Here is a 15645-nt window from a genome sequence, read left to right as displayed (position 1 = left end):
GAGGTTGGAGGAGCTTGTGTCCTGCAGCACTGAAAGAAACAGGAGCTTCGTTCAGCTCCACCTGTGATGCGACTCCACCGACAGCCGTGCGGGAGCTCCGGATGCCCGGCAGAGCCGGCTGCAGCACCCTCCCAGCCCGCTAGCTCCAAGCCAGCTTTTTCAAAAGGCATCTTCCCCTTTAGGAAAGCTTTTCGGATCACCTTCAAGGAGTGCTCTCTATTTTTAGCGCTCGCGGACTCTCTTGGCTGCAAACAACTGAAGCCTCTTGCAGCGAATTCACAACGGGGTTGCTGGCAGGAGTTCAAAGCCTCCGACCGGAGCACGGCACAAAGGGATCGCCTTCCCCCCCCCGAGGTCCCCGTGGAGCAGGATGAGTCCGTGCTGCCCCCACAGGACTCTGCCACCACCCTGGTCGCACTGGGGTGGCCGGGGAGGGGACAGGCCGGGGCTGTGGTGCGCAGCGGGGCTCGCTCGCCCACGGCTTCGCAAATGCAAGACGCGTTTCGTGCGAGCAGGCTTTGATTAAGGGTTTGCGAGCAACTGCTGCTCGGCTGAGCGGCCAAAATGCTGCATTAAATAAGGTTTGGATCAAAGCAAAAGTCACCACTGTTTTGAATTTTCGAACTGGTTAAAAAAAAATAAAAAAATCCCTGCTGGGACAGCAAAACCACGCAGCTCTTTGACCTGGGCTCTCCTCCAACAAACCAGTGCAGCCACCCTTGGCCAAGCAGCCAGACGGAGCAAAAACCTCCCGGCTGCTCTGCGGGGTGCGGGCACCTCCCAGGAGCCATTTCAGACTGGTGGGAGCAGCATTTGGCAAATACGCCCAAAGTATTTCCCTCCCCCAGTCCTCATCCTGCTCCCAGCGTGGGCCAAAGTCACCTCCTGGTGCTCCAGGGGCTGACTCCCCCCGCTGTTCCCCAGAACCGTTGGGGATGGAGAAATATTAACTGAGCACTGCCAAGGGCTTTGGGGCAACAGTGCCAAAATGGCTTCGGGAACACTGGAGGAGACCAAATCCTGTCCTTTTGGACAATATTAAACTCATGGTTTTGGACAATATTAAACTTATGCTCCTGGATGGGGTTTGGGCTGATGGCATTACCAAACAGCCCTTTTAAAGTATCCTCTTGTCCTGGCATCGAATCCTCGGGCTTTGGTCTGAGCCCTGTGGAAAACAACCTGAACCCTCTCCGGCCCATCCTGCACCCCTGGGGCTGGCAGGGTAAGACAGCAGCATGAGGTTAGGGCACTTTACCCAAAATTTGGCTCCTGAAGAGGGAGCGACACTACACCCATACCCGGCACTGCCCCGGGGAGCTTACGGAGATGCATGCAGTCCCATCACCTGAAGCATTTGGCTGCATCCTGCGGGGTGGGGGCTGTCTGTGGCCCTCGGCCAGGCTTCCCTGCCCGTCCCCGGCTTGGCCGAGGCTCAGGAAAGCCACGAGCACGGGTGGGAAGGAGCGGGGGCAGCACACCTCAGGCTGTGGGGCAGGCGCGCGGGGGCTGGGAGCAGCTCGCAGCCGTGCGGGGCCCACGGGAAGGAGCCGGCTGCGAGGAGCTCGTGGGAGGAGGAGAAGAACCGGGTGTCAGCAAGCGAGGCAGACTGAGAGCTGAGACGCGCCCGTGGTTGTGTTTGGGATGTGATCAGCGCTGCCTTGTGACTTGTGCAATCTGCAGAGGCATGAGTGGTAGGCAAAAAAATTAAATAAAATAAAGCAAACAGTGGGAACGGAGCTGCTGCATCCCTTGTGCTGCGAGGGACGGAGCAGCCCTTCCCTGCATCCCTGCAGCCGTAGCCCTGGTGTTTTGCTGCCCAAATCTTGATGGAGGAGCTGTGTCTGCACAAACCTGCCTCGTGCTCCCTCTCTGAGCAGCGGCGCGGCCCCAGCACCCTGTGGGCAGGGGAGCGGAGCAGCAGCAGGATCGGTGCTGCCAGCAGGGCAGGAGGGCGCTGCCAGGCACGCGCTCACCTCTCCACAATCCATATGAGTGTCACTGGCACATCTGTTCGGAGAGGGAGAAGTAATACGGGTCCAGCTGAGCAATGAAATTGCTTTCAGCACTGTTGATTCCGTGCTCGGGGGTGTGCGGTCAGCCTGGCTGCAGGCTGGAGAGTTTTAATTTATTTTTTCCTCTCCCTTGCAGCCAGAAGAGATCAGTCACACACTTGAAGCAGGCAGTGCCATCATCTCTGCCTCCTGTTCCTCCCATTCCCATTCTCTGCAAAAGACAGGCCATCTGGGCTCATCAGCGAGGCCCTGAAATCACTCACACCGAGCCTGCCTGAAGGATTCACACCTCTCTCGTAACCGGGCTGCTTTGCTCATCCTTTTCCTACACCCCATCCGCCTCGGCTGGATTTGGCCTCCGCTCCAGGACCAGTAGCCACATCTCCTCTAGATGGTGCAGCAGTCATTAAACACCAGTTATGCACCGTGATGTGTCCAGGACCCCAGCCCCCCTGTGGGGCTGTCCCAAGCTCCCTGCCACCGTGCCCCGATCCCTCCTGCTGCGGGATGGGAGCTGTGGGGCACAGCCCCACTCACATTAGGGTCTGCGCCAGCTACCTGTGGAGCACCAGGACTCTGCTATGGGGCTGCGCAGAGACAAGGTGATGGGAAGAGCCCACCTGCTGTTCCTGCTGTGTCCATCCCACTGGAAATCCATCCTCCTTGACGGCAGCAGGAGGGACACACGGAGATGCTCTGCTCCTCCAGGGCCACCAGCACCACCCCAGGGGAGCCACCCCCTGCAGCTGCAGGGCTTTTATGGCTGGGGGGCTGAGCAGGGTGGAGGGAACTGAGCTGGATGAGGAGAAGCACCTGGGGTGAGGAGAGGCACCCGCTGGCCCAGCAGCTTGGGTTTGGGACCCTGCAGGAGCAGGGGAAGCCTAGGAACACCGCTCAGTGCAACATCCCCCTTTGTTTGGGCTCAAATCGAATAAATACAAGCTTAATGCGTTGGGTGAAACAATAGGAGAGGTTCCAGCCTAAGGAAAGGTTTTCTCCGATTAAGCTTTGCTGGCAAGCTTTAGAGCCTGTATTTTAAATAAATGTTATGGGTGCATTTTAAAACACACCATATGTTCTCACGCGGATCTTTCTGGTAGCTGCTGTAGCGCGGCTCTCAGCCGGGCGCGCTCCCCTCCGTCAGCTCCCCGGGGTGCTCGCCGTGCCGCCCACGGGGCCGCATCCTGGCACAGGGGGAAGCCACGTGTGGGGGCATCCCTGCCCCGGGGCTGGGCACCAGCTCCTTTCCCACCGCCACTGAAGTCCCTGCTGCGTTTGGTTTCGTGCTGGTGGCAAAATAAACCCTTAGTAAAAGTCAGGAGGCGTTTGCCGGAGGGGTCCTCGAGCGGTGGTGCCGCTGGGGGCCTGCCCCGCGCCCCCGGCATCGTTCCCTTGCAAGGCCCATCGCTTGCGTTGTTTGTTTGGAAAACACCCCAAAACCCAACGAGAGGGAGAGGTGGAGAAGAGGGAAGGACGAGCAGAGCCAGGGAAGCTCCTGGAGCTGCAGCAGGATTTCTTAATTCTCCCGGATCGCTGTAGATGGCAGTCCAGCCCCGCGCCGCAGCGCCCAGCCCGGCCCAGCCCAGCTCGCTAATGAACTTTCATGCATGCTGGCGAGGAGTCAAGGGATGAGCTCTGACTAAGTTTACAGCACATTTTCCCTTCTGACAGATTACTGCTTCGTTTGTAAAAGGAGAACTTCTCATTAAGTACATTTTTGACATTTTGTTGAGAGGGGGGGAAAAAAAAAAACCCTCGTGTTGCCAAGCGTGCTGGAGTGCGAGTGAGGCTGAGGCTTCACAGGTTTGGGTGCTGCTTTAGTTTAGTTTTTTTTTTTTTTCCGCGCTTTGGCACCAAAGTCCCTTTTCATAATTACCCGTCTCTGAGCACAATCGCTGCGGGTGGGAGGCCCGTTTAAAACAGAGCCCAGCTGAAAAACCAGCAGGACTTCGTGGTGGAGAAGCGGCGGCTTTGCGCTCCGGCACTGCTCAGATTTCAATGCTAAGCCAAAAAGGGCTGATTAAAGTGTATTTTCCAAGCAGAATCAGGTCTAACTGCTATTATCGCTGCGCTCAGTGCTGGGCCAGGCTCGGGGCTGGCTGCACCTTTGGTGACTCTGCGCTGGGGACCCGGATCCATCCCGAAGCCCTGGACCCGGGGACCTGGCTGGCACCGCACAAAGTCCTGCCCTTGCCAGGCTCTTTGTGAGCCGTCTTAATCGTTATGACAGAGCAAAGACTAGTTTTAGTGTTAATTATGCAAATTGGTCTTGATGGGAAGCTCTGGAGCGGGGTTGTTCCCCCCACTGTTCCCTCCCAGCCTGCTTCGTAAAATAGGAATTTCCACATCCAGCCATGGGTGGCTCTTCCTGGGCCCCCGGAGGCTCCTCTAAAGGCATTTTTTTTTTTCCAGGGTGGGGGAACAGCCCTTTTGGAAAATCCTTCTTCTTGCACAAATGCGAATCTTTCTGTCCCTTGGGCTTCTTTCAAGAGGGAAGATGCTGAGCAAGGCTGTTATCATAAGCTCCGAGGACATTTTCATTGATCCATATCATACTTCTGGAGAGAGAAAGTATGAAGAAGCACTGGATGATGCTATAGATGTATTTTAACTGCGAAAAATGTTGCAAGTGCCTTACAGAAAGCAAGCGCTTCCAATAAAAAAAGCATTTCACTTCTTTTCCCTGAGAAAACACTTTTTCTCATTACCCAAAGCGCTGAAATTGTGCGTTCCTGTATCAGCAGTGTTGCTGGGGGTGCTCTGGTCCCTTTGCTGCTCCCTGCCCCATCTGCCTCTCAGGGCTGGGCCAAAACCCAGCCAGCAGCAGCTCAAACCTTCCTCCTCCTCCTCCTCCTCCTCCTCCTCCTCTGTCCTGGGGGCACAAGAGCTGCAGGAGGGGCAGCAGGTGGTGGCACGGGCTGGGGAGGGTGACACTGCTGGCAGAGCCGACCCCGTCGGCTGTAGGGAACACGTGCCTTCAAGCAGCATGGTTGGGTTTCTCCCTGCCCGTCCCCACAGGCTCTGTGCTCCGGAGCAGAGCACCCGTCGTAGCCGAGCTGATCAAATCCTTCTCCCTTAGCGAGTGACATGCGTCCTGCCCGAGAAAATCAGACTGCAGTGTCTTTTATCCACGATGGCTCGAAGTGCTGCTGCTGGCTCGTTTCAGGGAAGGAGTCTTGCAGATGGAGACAACCCTATTGACGGTAGGGCTGAGTGCCACAGGCACCTGGAAGAATCTGCTTTAAGCCACGGATTCCCAAACCCGGCCACCTCCTCACCTGCTGACACGGGGCTGTCACAGCAGAGGTGTGGGGGCATGAAAAGGAGCCGCTCACTCCCCGGGCAGAAACACAAGGGCTGGTAATGGAAATCTGCTACGCCCCACGGCAGGCTGAGTGGGCCCGAGCAAGTGTTTTATTTTTCATTATTTTTTATTTTTTATTTTTTTTTATTTGCAGCTAGGAGGGCTGCAGCTCCGCACACGGTGGCCAGGCTCCCAGCAGATGGTCCCCCGGTTTCATTGCACTTGCCGGGATGGTGGGAGAAGCTATTCTGAAAGGCTGCCGCGACATTCGCAGCACAGATCTGCCAAATGGCGCCTAGAGGAGACGGGGAGAGCACGTTGCGTTGCTGCATAAATTGGTGCAGGGATACATCTGATGCTGTGCTTTGTGGCGGGGCGAGAAGAAACCTTCGGCCGCCTGTGACCAGCATCCTGCTGAGCCCCCCGACGAGCTGCAGAGGGCCCTTGGGTTCACATTGATGTCCTGAGCCGTCAGGATGCTCACCCTTCCTAAACACGTGGCCGTTCATGGCAGTGCTGTTCCTCCAAGGAATACAGCTGGGGGGCCTCCCAGTGTCTCCCAGGGCTTCCAGTTGCGCTCCCCCTCAGGGGTTGCCCCGTCCCAGGCACAGCTGAAGGTCCTGTGGGCCACGTAGGTCTGTTGTCCTGCTGCTTTTTGGGCAGAAGGCAAAACAAAACAAAATAAAATAAATCCCATCACCAGAAAGAGCACGGTCCAGGTCAGATTTCTGCGGGATTTACCTTCATCCTTTTTCCACTGCTTTTATTTCAGGGTCAATTCCCCTTCACAAGTCGCCCACCCCGGGCACTGGAGCAGAAGCATCAAATGATCCTCTTCCATTTTCGCTCCTTGTTAGCTCTTTCATTTGCTTCGGCTGAATCTTGAGGAGGGGTTATTTTTCCACACCGTCTGCGTCCGTGAGACCTCCCCATCCCAGGCAGGTGCCGCGTGGGGCAGGAGGATGCTGGGGGGGGGGCAGGGGGGTCCTGCTGAGCCTGGCTGGGACCCGCTCCCTGCTGCCATCCTGCCCACAAACGGATGTGGCTGGGGCACTGGAAGCCCTGCCCGGGGGCACGGCGGCAGCAGGAGGCTCCCCGCGGAGCAGAGGGACGCGGTGCCGAGGTGTTCCCACCCGCCGTGCGCCTCGGCGCCTTCGTCTCGACAGCCGGGAGGCGTCAACCTTTGGCTCCCAGGCGAGGAAGCTCGCTCCGTTCGTATAAACAGCCAGGGAAAACTAACGCCCACGGGGACGACATTCATACCTACAAATTATCTCCTCCGTGGAGCAGCAATTAAACGTGTCTCTGCTGCGACAGCAGCGTAACCAAAAACCCAGGCGGCTCCCACCTGCTGTGCCCACCGTCCCCATGCTGTGTGCAACCCCCTGCACCCCAACTGCCCAACTGGTGGGGGGCAGAATTGGTGCTTCCAACCCCCCCTTGAGCCACCCACGCCGTGTTATCGGCTCACACAGGGTGGCTGTGCGTGCCTCAGGGTGCTGCGTGGAGGCATCTCTAATTCCCCTGGGGGTTCCCTGCCCCAGGAGCTGGTGGCAGCGGGGCCCTGGGGTGCCCTGCCTCAGCCCTGGGGGGATGCAGGGATTGGGGATTTGGGTCCAAACTCCAAGGTTCGACGCAGGGCTCTCCGAAGAAATAATTATCTCTCTGTTTTTCACCAGGAGCTTCTCCCCTCCCATGCCCTCTTGTGCCACGATGATGTGTCATCCCTAGAAGCTGCAGGATCATTTCCATAAGATAAAAAAAAAAAAAAAAGTGAAGCTTCTATTCATCATCGTGCTTTGTGCTAATAGCCTGTGCTCTTTAAAGAGGGAGCGTGGCCAGGGCTGTTCCTGCTTCCATCTTGCAGAATAAAGGATCTCTTTGCGCTGCAGTAATAACCTCTTTCATCTGATGCCCTCAAAGTGCTTTTGGACATAAATTAATTAAGCCTCACAACACCCTGTTGAGTTCAAGCTCACTCGAGGGTTTTCATCATGTGTTCAAACAATCCATTGCGTCTTTGCATCGCCAGTTTTCGGCAGCCCAAGGGTCACGTCCAGCTGGGGTGGGAGTGGGCGCCCGCTCAATTATTTCTCACGTGTCGCCTGCTCCTGCCAGAGCCCGGGCTGCCCTCGGGGTTAATGGTCCTTTCACACAGCCTCATCAAAAAGCATCTCGAAGCTGCACGGACACCCGCGGCACAGCTGGGCAGCCTTACCCGAGCCTCTCAGCAAGCGCTGAAATATCCCCGTGTATGGGACTTGTTTCGTATTTCAGCGTTTTGGGGATCTGTGACCCACGCAGGGCCCCTGTGGCACCGCCGAGGCTGCCCCCTGCCCCATGCAGGATGGGGTCCTGCCTGCCCAGGGCGAGGAGCTGGGTGCAGGTGGGTGCAGCTGGATGTGGCAGGCTCCGGCAGCATCTCCAGGCTCTCTGCAAATCCTTCCCCTCTCATTTCAGCCGTGCAGATCCACGCCGAGGAGCGAAGCTGCCCAGCAGTGCCATCCGGCACGCTGAGCACCCGTGGGGATAGGGTACGGAACCAGGCCCCCTTGGCTCCATTCTGAAGTTATAAAAATGTGGGTGTAGGCATGTCATCGAACGTTCACAGCTCCTCGTTACAGTAATTATTATCAGAGGTGATAAAGCAGCGGGGGCAGAAGGGCTGCAGCTGCCTGCGAAGGACTTGGCTGCCCGAGAGGCACGGTAGGGCAGGGACCGTGGCCAGGTGTGGCACGAAGCAGAGAGGCTCCTTCTGACCCCGCTCATCCCACCTCAGGTCCCCCACCCCAAAATGCCTCCAAAGGGCAGGGCAGGAGCTGAAACAAGCCCCCGAGGCCGGACCTGCCCTTTGCAGGTGCCCCCCGGGACGCTTTTCATCGCAGAAAGCAGAACCCGTGCATGGGTGCTGCAGCCAGGGGATGCGCAGGGAAGAGCTCCGGGTTTGCTCCCCATTTTCTGCCGCCCCTGACGAGGCTCTGCTTGGGCTGAGGATGTTTTTCTGCCTGTGCCCCATGCCCTGTGCCCAGTGGGCTCAGTGTCCGCCTCTGCTCCAGGGTCCTGCAAGAGGGGACTGGGGGCACGGAGCCGCCTGCGCGAGACTGCGGTGCTGCGGAGCCGGCGTGCCTCATCAGCAGCATCAGGTTCCTAATTATATCCCTTTAATGAGCACCCTCATGGCTGTCAGGGGTTCCTCTGGGGCTAAGCAGCGATCTGGGCTTTTCTAATTACTTCTGACTCGTAATTTTTGTGCCCACACTAATCCTCCGTTGTTCCCCTTCCTCGCTTGATGCAAAAGGCTCATTACTGGGAATTGTATCTTGCCCGCCGTCCTCCTCCTAGCACAAGCTGTTTGTCCCTGCTTTTTTTTCCCCATATCTAACAGAAGTTGTCTGCGTGTGCAGACACCGAGCAGGTGCCAGCGTCACCAGCACTGGACACCGAGGGCACCAATTCTGCCACCGCGCTTTTGTCCCCATCCTCTGCGTGTTCAGGGCAGCCAGCCTGGATGGGCTCCAGACCATCTCACGGAGGTTTTAATTCTAATTTTGGCTTTTGCTGGCCAGTCCTGCTGGTGCAGGGAGGGGGGCCCTGAAGGACACGTGAAAGCGGAGGCGTTTCAGAGGGCCGAGGAGAGAAAGCCCCAGCTCTTAGCACCACCCCAGCAGCTTTTGAAAGCCAACCGGGAAGCTGTTTGATCTCCAACCAAGTCCTCGATGTCTTTGTGATCGTGATGAAACCTCTCCTGCCTGGAGCCTTTGTGGGGGAACCTCTACAGAGAGATCCTTGGGGGGGGGTGCAGGAGTGCTGCTGGCTTCGGGCTCCCTCCTGCAGAGCTCCGAGGGGACACTCGTGCCTGCTCCGGGTGCCACCAGCATCGAGCTGAGCTCCGACACGGGGCTGTCCTGACCCCCACGGGTGGTGACGGCCCCCGACAGGACCAGGGATGCTGCTGGGTGCAGGGGTGGAGGTGCCGGAGCTGCACCCCATGGGTGCTCCCCGCCGCCCTGCGATGCTTTCACCATTTTTTTTTCCCGTTGCAAAAGGTTTTTTCAAAAAGCGGATCTCGGGCCTTGAAGTGACAAGTAATTGAAGGTGGTAATTAATGGCACTGCCGAGCGCGGTATAAAAAAAAAAAAAAAAAAAAGGAAAACTAAAGGAAAAGTGCCACTTGCAATTTTGCGATTTAATTAGGTTTGCTTCTTTTCATAGAGAGGAGCGAGGCAGGCAAACCCCGCAGGCACGGGACTTTCTGGTGCTGCTAAAAATACGAGGGAGGTGGCAGAGGGCTCTGCAGTCATGTTTTCCCGAGGAAAACTGCAAAACTGCCACGCATTAAAAGGCAGAAATTAGCAAAGGGCCCTTTTAATTTTAAATTTTTTTTTTCTTTCCCTGAGAACAGAAGAACTTCTTGAAGCAGAAACTTTCAATAATTAAAAAAGGGAAGAAGAAAAATAATAACTCTGGGTAGAGAAAGTATATGCAAACAGATTGGTGCTGATTTCCCCTGCTCCGAGATGCCATCTGCGGCCACCACGCCGCCACCACGCCGAGCCCCCCCAGCAGTGGCTGGGCTGGCCGGGGCCAGACGTGGCCTGGGAGCCCCAGAACAGGCAATTTTTTGTGGGGTAGAGCCCAGCTGGGGGGCGAGAGGGGAGCCTTGGTGGCTGCAGCTTGAACGGGAGTATTCTCGCTTGTGTAGGTTCCATAAATCTTCCCCCCGGATGAGGGAGCGCGCGCATAAATATGTAGATTCAGGCTCCAGCCCTCATGACTTATTCACCAGCAGCATCATATTGTTTCTAACTTCGGCGCAGTTCCTGGAAACTGTGCGTTCTTCAAATTAAAAAAAGATATATGGCCTTGCCGGAGCAGCCCTAATGCTCTCCCGAAAAAGCTCAGTTTGCCGAGCGGGAGCAGGCGTGGCGGGGCCGTGGTCCCGCAGGGATCCTGGGGTGCTCGGGGCGGCCACCCCCGTCCATCCAGCACCACCCCTGGCACAGCTCTGCCCTGACCCCCCACTGCAAATAAATGGTGGAAATCTTCTCCCGGGGGCTTTTCTCACATCTCTCTGCTCGTCTTGTGCTTGTGCTGCCGCTGCGGGCTTGTTCACGCTCTTCAAGCCCCAGCTGCTTGTGCCCAAATGAGCTCCCTGCACATTAGGATTTGGGATCAGGACCCGGAGGTAACAGCACCTGGCCACAAACGAGGCAGTTTCCCCGCGGTGGACGGGCAAGCAGCCCGGTTTGGGGCCATTTCCTGGTAAATGAGCAGCCCCGAGAAGGCTTAACTACAGCGGTTGTTGCACATCCCCAAAATACCACGCTTAATAGACTCCATCAAGTCAAAAATTGTCCTAAATGGTTCGGAGCGAGGAGCGGCTGAGGTAGTAACAATGTGGCCGTGCCATTTGCAGAGAAATTACGCCTCGTCGAGATCCATCGCCGAGCTCCAATTGCTGTTAATAAATCCTGCTTTTGCTGGGGCAAGGGAAATTGGTTTTCACTGGGGCTGGAGGGACGCGAGCAGGACGTTCCCGGTGTCAGCTCCAGCGCAGCAGGAAAATGAGCTCCCCTTATCCTCAGGCGATGAGGGGGGGGCCACAAGGCTGCCTGGCCAGGGAGGGGAAAGGCGATGGCTTAACTCCTTCCAGTTTGCCGGCCCTTGAAGCACGCTTGTACCCTGTTTTCAACGTGTTTTAAGCTTCTCTCCATTCCTAAAAGCTCCCTCTGAAAATGCCCCCGTCTGCAGCCCGGCCGGGCTCCCACCGTCTCCCTGCCTGTTACCTCCCTGCTGCACTCTGTGCCGCCTCCCCCAGCTGCAAGACACCCTCCACTTGTGGTGAAACACAAAAAAAAAGGAGCCAGCCTCTTATTTGTTTGCCGTGGTCATGTTGTTTTCCTTGCCTAGCCTGCGTGCCTCGCGTGTTCGGAGGAGCGGGCGCTACGGGGAGTGCTGCGATTTGATTTGGGAATCCTTCTGCCCGGAGGAGCTGCCGGCAAGGAGAGCGGCGATCTCGGGCACCGATAAATCATGGCTCGTTGGGAATTTCACAGCTCTGCCCACAACTTCTTGTGGTGTGGGGAGGACACGGGCATCCCTCGCCCCCGGCCCGTCTGCAGCGGGCCCCGTGCGCAGAGATGCCTGAGATGGGGAATTAATATTTATTTAGCTTGTTTGCTTAAGAGGCACACGTTTGCCTGATGCATTCTTGGCAAATCGAGGACATTAATTACCGGGTACCAGAGCACTGGAGTGCCTGTAATCCACTCCACACCTCGGCAAGTCCCTGCTCTCATATCTGCTAATCCAATATTTGGAAGACAGCCTGCATCAAGAGCATCGCAGAGGAGCCTGAGATTGTGTTTCTGGGCAGCCTGCGGGGATGCAGGCTCAGTCCTGGCCCCCTGCTTGTACCACGGGCCGGGGGCTCCCAGCACCCGCTGGCATCTCCCCTCCCCACTGTCCCTGGCAGGGAGGTGGCTGGAAAATGTCAGAGACCAGAAAAAGCCACATTTCCCCTCCCATCCTCACCTCGCAGAGATTAAACCAGAGATTGAGCCGCTTCGGAGAGCTGAGCAGCCCTCTCCATCGCTGCCGGAATAGCAATGACCAGGAGAGATAATTAGTTGAGCGTCTCCAGCCCTGAGAATTAATTGAACCTCTCCAACCCTGATAATTAATTGAGCCCCTCCAACCCCAATAATTTACCAAGTTCCTCCAAACCCTGGTGAGGAGGGGGCTGCCCCAGTGGGTCTTTGTCTAGGGGGCATGGGGGGACCCAGCGGTCCCTTGGCCATTTTTTCCCAGCTCTGCCCACCCTGGGCCCCCCAAAACCACCAAACACCCCCCAAAGCACCGCAGGTTTGGGAGCGGGGCAGCAGCATCCCTCCCCGCGGCCGGCTCCTCTCGGCCGGAGGAGACTCAGCAAGGTGCTCAGGGGATGGTGGGGAGTTTTTCTCCCTGCTTATTCCCGTCTAACAAGAACTGGCAGCTTTTTTATTTTCTGCTCTCCCAGGCTTTTCCAGCTCCGCCATCCCCCCTTCGCCCTGCAAGGGCTTTCAGCAGGTTTCTTAAGTTTTATTGCTTTGATCCCGTAATGTGCCGTTATGCAATGAGACAAGCTCTTTCCCGTCACTTCCCTGGCTTCAGCCAGGCCTTTTGCTGTAATAGGCACAGCCTTGGCTTGAAATATTAACGAGTTTTACCTTAATTACCTTTTGTGCTTCTCAGGGCTCTCTTCATTTCCCTTCTTGCTCTGTTTAATAGCAGCGACGAGCGGAGCCGGCTGCCCCCCGCTGCTCCCCGCACCCGTCATGACCACGGTGCGGGACTGTCCTTGGAGGGAAGGCAGCCCTTGTGCCCAAGTACGTCTTATTTTTGGTTATTTTTCTTCTTAAGGTAAAACGTTTTCCCTCTGAAATTCAGCAGGTGAGAAGAACAGAGTGGCTTACGTTTTCCCAGCATTTCAGGCAAATGGGACTCTTTCCGAAGACCAGACGTGGGGTACACAGACCCGTGCCGCCCAGACATGGCCTCTCCATCCCACGAGAAACCTCTGCCCTTCCCCGCAGCCTCCTGGTCCCTTGTGGCCACCCCGAGCAGAGGACGGTGCCCTCGGCACGCACAGAATAAAAGCAGAAACCCGCTCCCTGCCCCGGGCTGACCCGGGCACGGGGGAAGGAAGGAGCCAGCAGCCGCTGTCTGGTTTCCTCCCCCACATTTTAAACACTCACCCAGGACACCCCAGCCTCCTGCAACAGCCCAGACGTGGCACCAGCAGCCTGGCTTTGCCCAGGCGGCCGACCAAGACCCGTGGCAGCGCCGCCAGCCCGCTCAGAGCCACCGGGGCCACCGGGGCACCATCCGCATGGCACACGTCCCTGCTCGCTTTGCTGGTAGCTCTGCCTCCTGAGCCCACATGCAGAGCCGAAGGTCTGCGCATGCCCTGGAGAGGAGAGGTTTTTACATCCTGAGCCCTGGCCCGAATCTTTCTCCCCATCCACCAAAACTCCGCGTTATTCCCCAAAGCTGCTCCTGCAGCGGCTCAGCCCCACGCGTGGCCGCACCGCGTCGGGCAGGGCAGGCTTGTCCTGGGCAGCAGGGAGACGGGCTGTGATGATGTTATTAACGCCACGGACAGCTGCGAACCCAAACCAGCCGCTTTTAAAATGGTTCATTTTTTTCCCGTACAACTTGATCATCTCTGCTCAGGTCCGCGGCTGCTCTAACGAGCTGTCTCACGCGGCCGAGCGGTCGGGAAAAAAAATGGGGAGGCAGAGAATTGGTGTGGAACTGCAGGGAGCATGGGGCTGGTGGCCTGGCACAGCGGTACCCCTGCAGGTCCCCAGGCTCCCCCCTTGGGGACCTTTCTTGCTTTAGAAAACGTTTTCTGGGTAGAAAAGTGGTAGGTGAAATTCCCTGTATCCCATCGGTGTGATGCGCTGCCACACCAGTACCAATAAGTGATAAATATTTCTATTAAATATTTCCTAACCATCCGCCTGCTTTTTCTGCTGCCGCATTTTGCCTGCCCCTTAATTTCTGGGTGGTGGGGGGCTGCGAACGTGGCCCCAGGTTATCCCTGGAGCTCCTGGGCTGAGGAAGTGCCTCTGCCTGAGATGTTGTGCGCACACAAGGTGGGGACAGGGCTGGGGACACAGCCCCCCTGCTCTGGGGGATGGCTCCCCACCTGGGCAGGACCCCCCTGGGGGGCTCATGGTGCTGAATTTCGGGGTCCCAGCCCCCCCCAGGCTGCTCTTTCTGCCCCTTCTCCCCATGCTCCGGCAGCCTCTGGCACTGCAGGCGCTGGGAGCTGCTGCCGCTGTCTCAGGCTGTTTTAACTCAAAAAAAAAAAAAAAAAAAAGCAGAGATCAATACGTTCAGCAATAGATTTTCCTTCTCTCTGTTCCTTACACGACTTCCTCGGTAAGAGCTTCTGTTGGGGCGATGTAAACCTGCTCAGGAACAAGCAGCTCCGAGAGCAACAAACGGCTGCGCTCGCAGGGACCGAGGCTGCCGAGGGCGAGCGCAGAGCAGAAACCCCGACGCCCCGAATCCTCGGCGGGCACGGGAGGAGCACGGCGATGCACAGCACCGCAATCGGGCCGCCGGGACGCGTGCATGAACCAAGCATTGCCCTGCAGCTCCTGGGGCTTAATGCCCCGAAAGGCCCAGATGTAAAACCGGGAGGGGTCCCCCACCTGCCGAGCTTAATTTTCGTGAGCAGCTCCGTGGAGTAAAGGACGTCAGGGCCACGCAGCGTGCCAGGGGCTGGTGATACAGCACCCCGGGGGTGTCGGGGGTGGGACACATGCCCAAGGGACGCACGTGTCCCTTGTCTGCGATGCTCCGAGCTCCTGGTGCAGGGTCCGGCCAGTCCCAGAGGCTGGGTCGTGCTGCCCGGTCAGGCTCTGCTCTGCCAGGGCTGGGGACATGGTGACAGCCACCACCGCCGGGTCTTTTTCCCTGCAGCTCTCCCGCTTTGGAGCATCTTTTTCCCTGGCAAGTTTTGCTGCGAATGAATGGGCAGCATCCGAGAGCGCGCTGTCTGCGTGGTTCATTAATTACTCAAGTTATAGGGCTATTACAGCCAAGAAATTGCATTATTAAAAAGAAATCTCTGCAGACGCTTCAAATGCGTCAACCTATTCAATAGCTGACACTGGGTCATAATTAAAAGTAAAAAGTGTGGGCCAGAAGGGGACAAAAAAAAGGCAGATTTCCTGAATATGGCTAATGGAAACATTATTAACATTAGGAAACTGTGTACGAGAAATCACTGGCTCCTGGCCCAATTTAAATATGCATAAGGCTCCTGACGTGCGCCTATGGTGATTAATAACATTAACAAAAAAAAAATCCTAAATTAAATTCATCAAGCTGCCTTTAATGTCTGTGGGAGGCTCCTTTGCTCCTCCCATCGTAGCTGGCAGAGGGGGGATGAAGCCTCCTGACGTGCCGGGCTCCAGGTGAGGCTTTCCCCGCTCTTTGCTCCGCTCAAGGCTCGCGGGCTTGTTGCCACTTTGCTTTTCTTTCCCTCTTTTGCATTTTTACATTCGTTCTTTACGAACGTCGCCGTGAATCAATCTGTCGTCGGGCCTATTCTCCACCTAATATTTCTAAATAATTTATTATCGGCGGTTTAATCCTCGTGGGAGCTCCCTCCACATTAAAGCCTGTTGTCGAGTCAGGTCATGTCCCGGACTGGAAGCACTTCCAGACCTTTGATTTGTTTGTGTTTTATGTTTTTGTTGGGAGAGCAGTAAAAGATATGAATTTTCCCCCCTCTCAAAATTGATTTATTTTGGTTGTTTCCTTTATTCT

Source organism: Anser anser (assembly GCF_964211835.1).
Source record: "Anser anser genome assembly, chromosome: 21".
NCBI classification, from domain to species: domain Eukaryota; kingdom Metazoa; phylum Chordata; class Aves; order Anseriformes; family Anatidae; genus Anser; species Anser anser.
Note: the sequence above shows the minus strand (reverse complement) of the source record.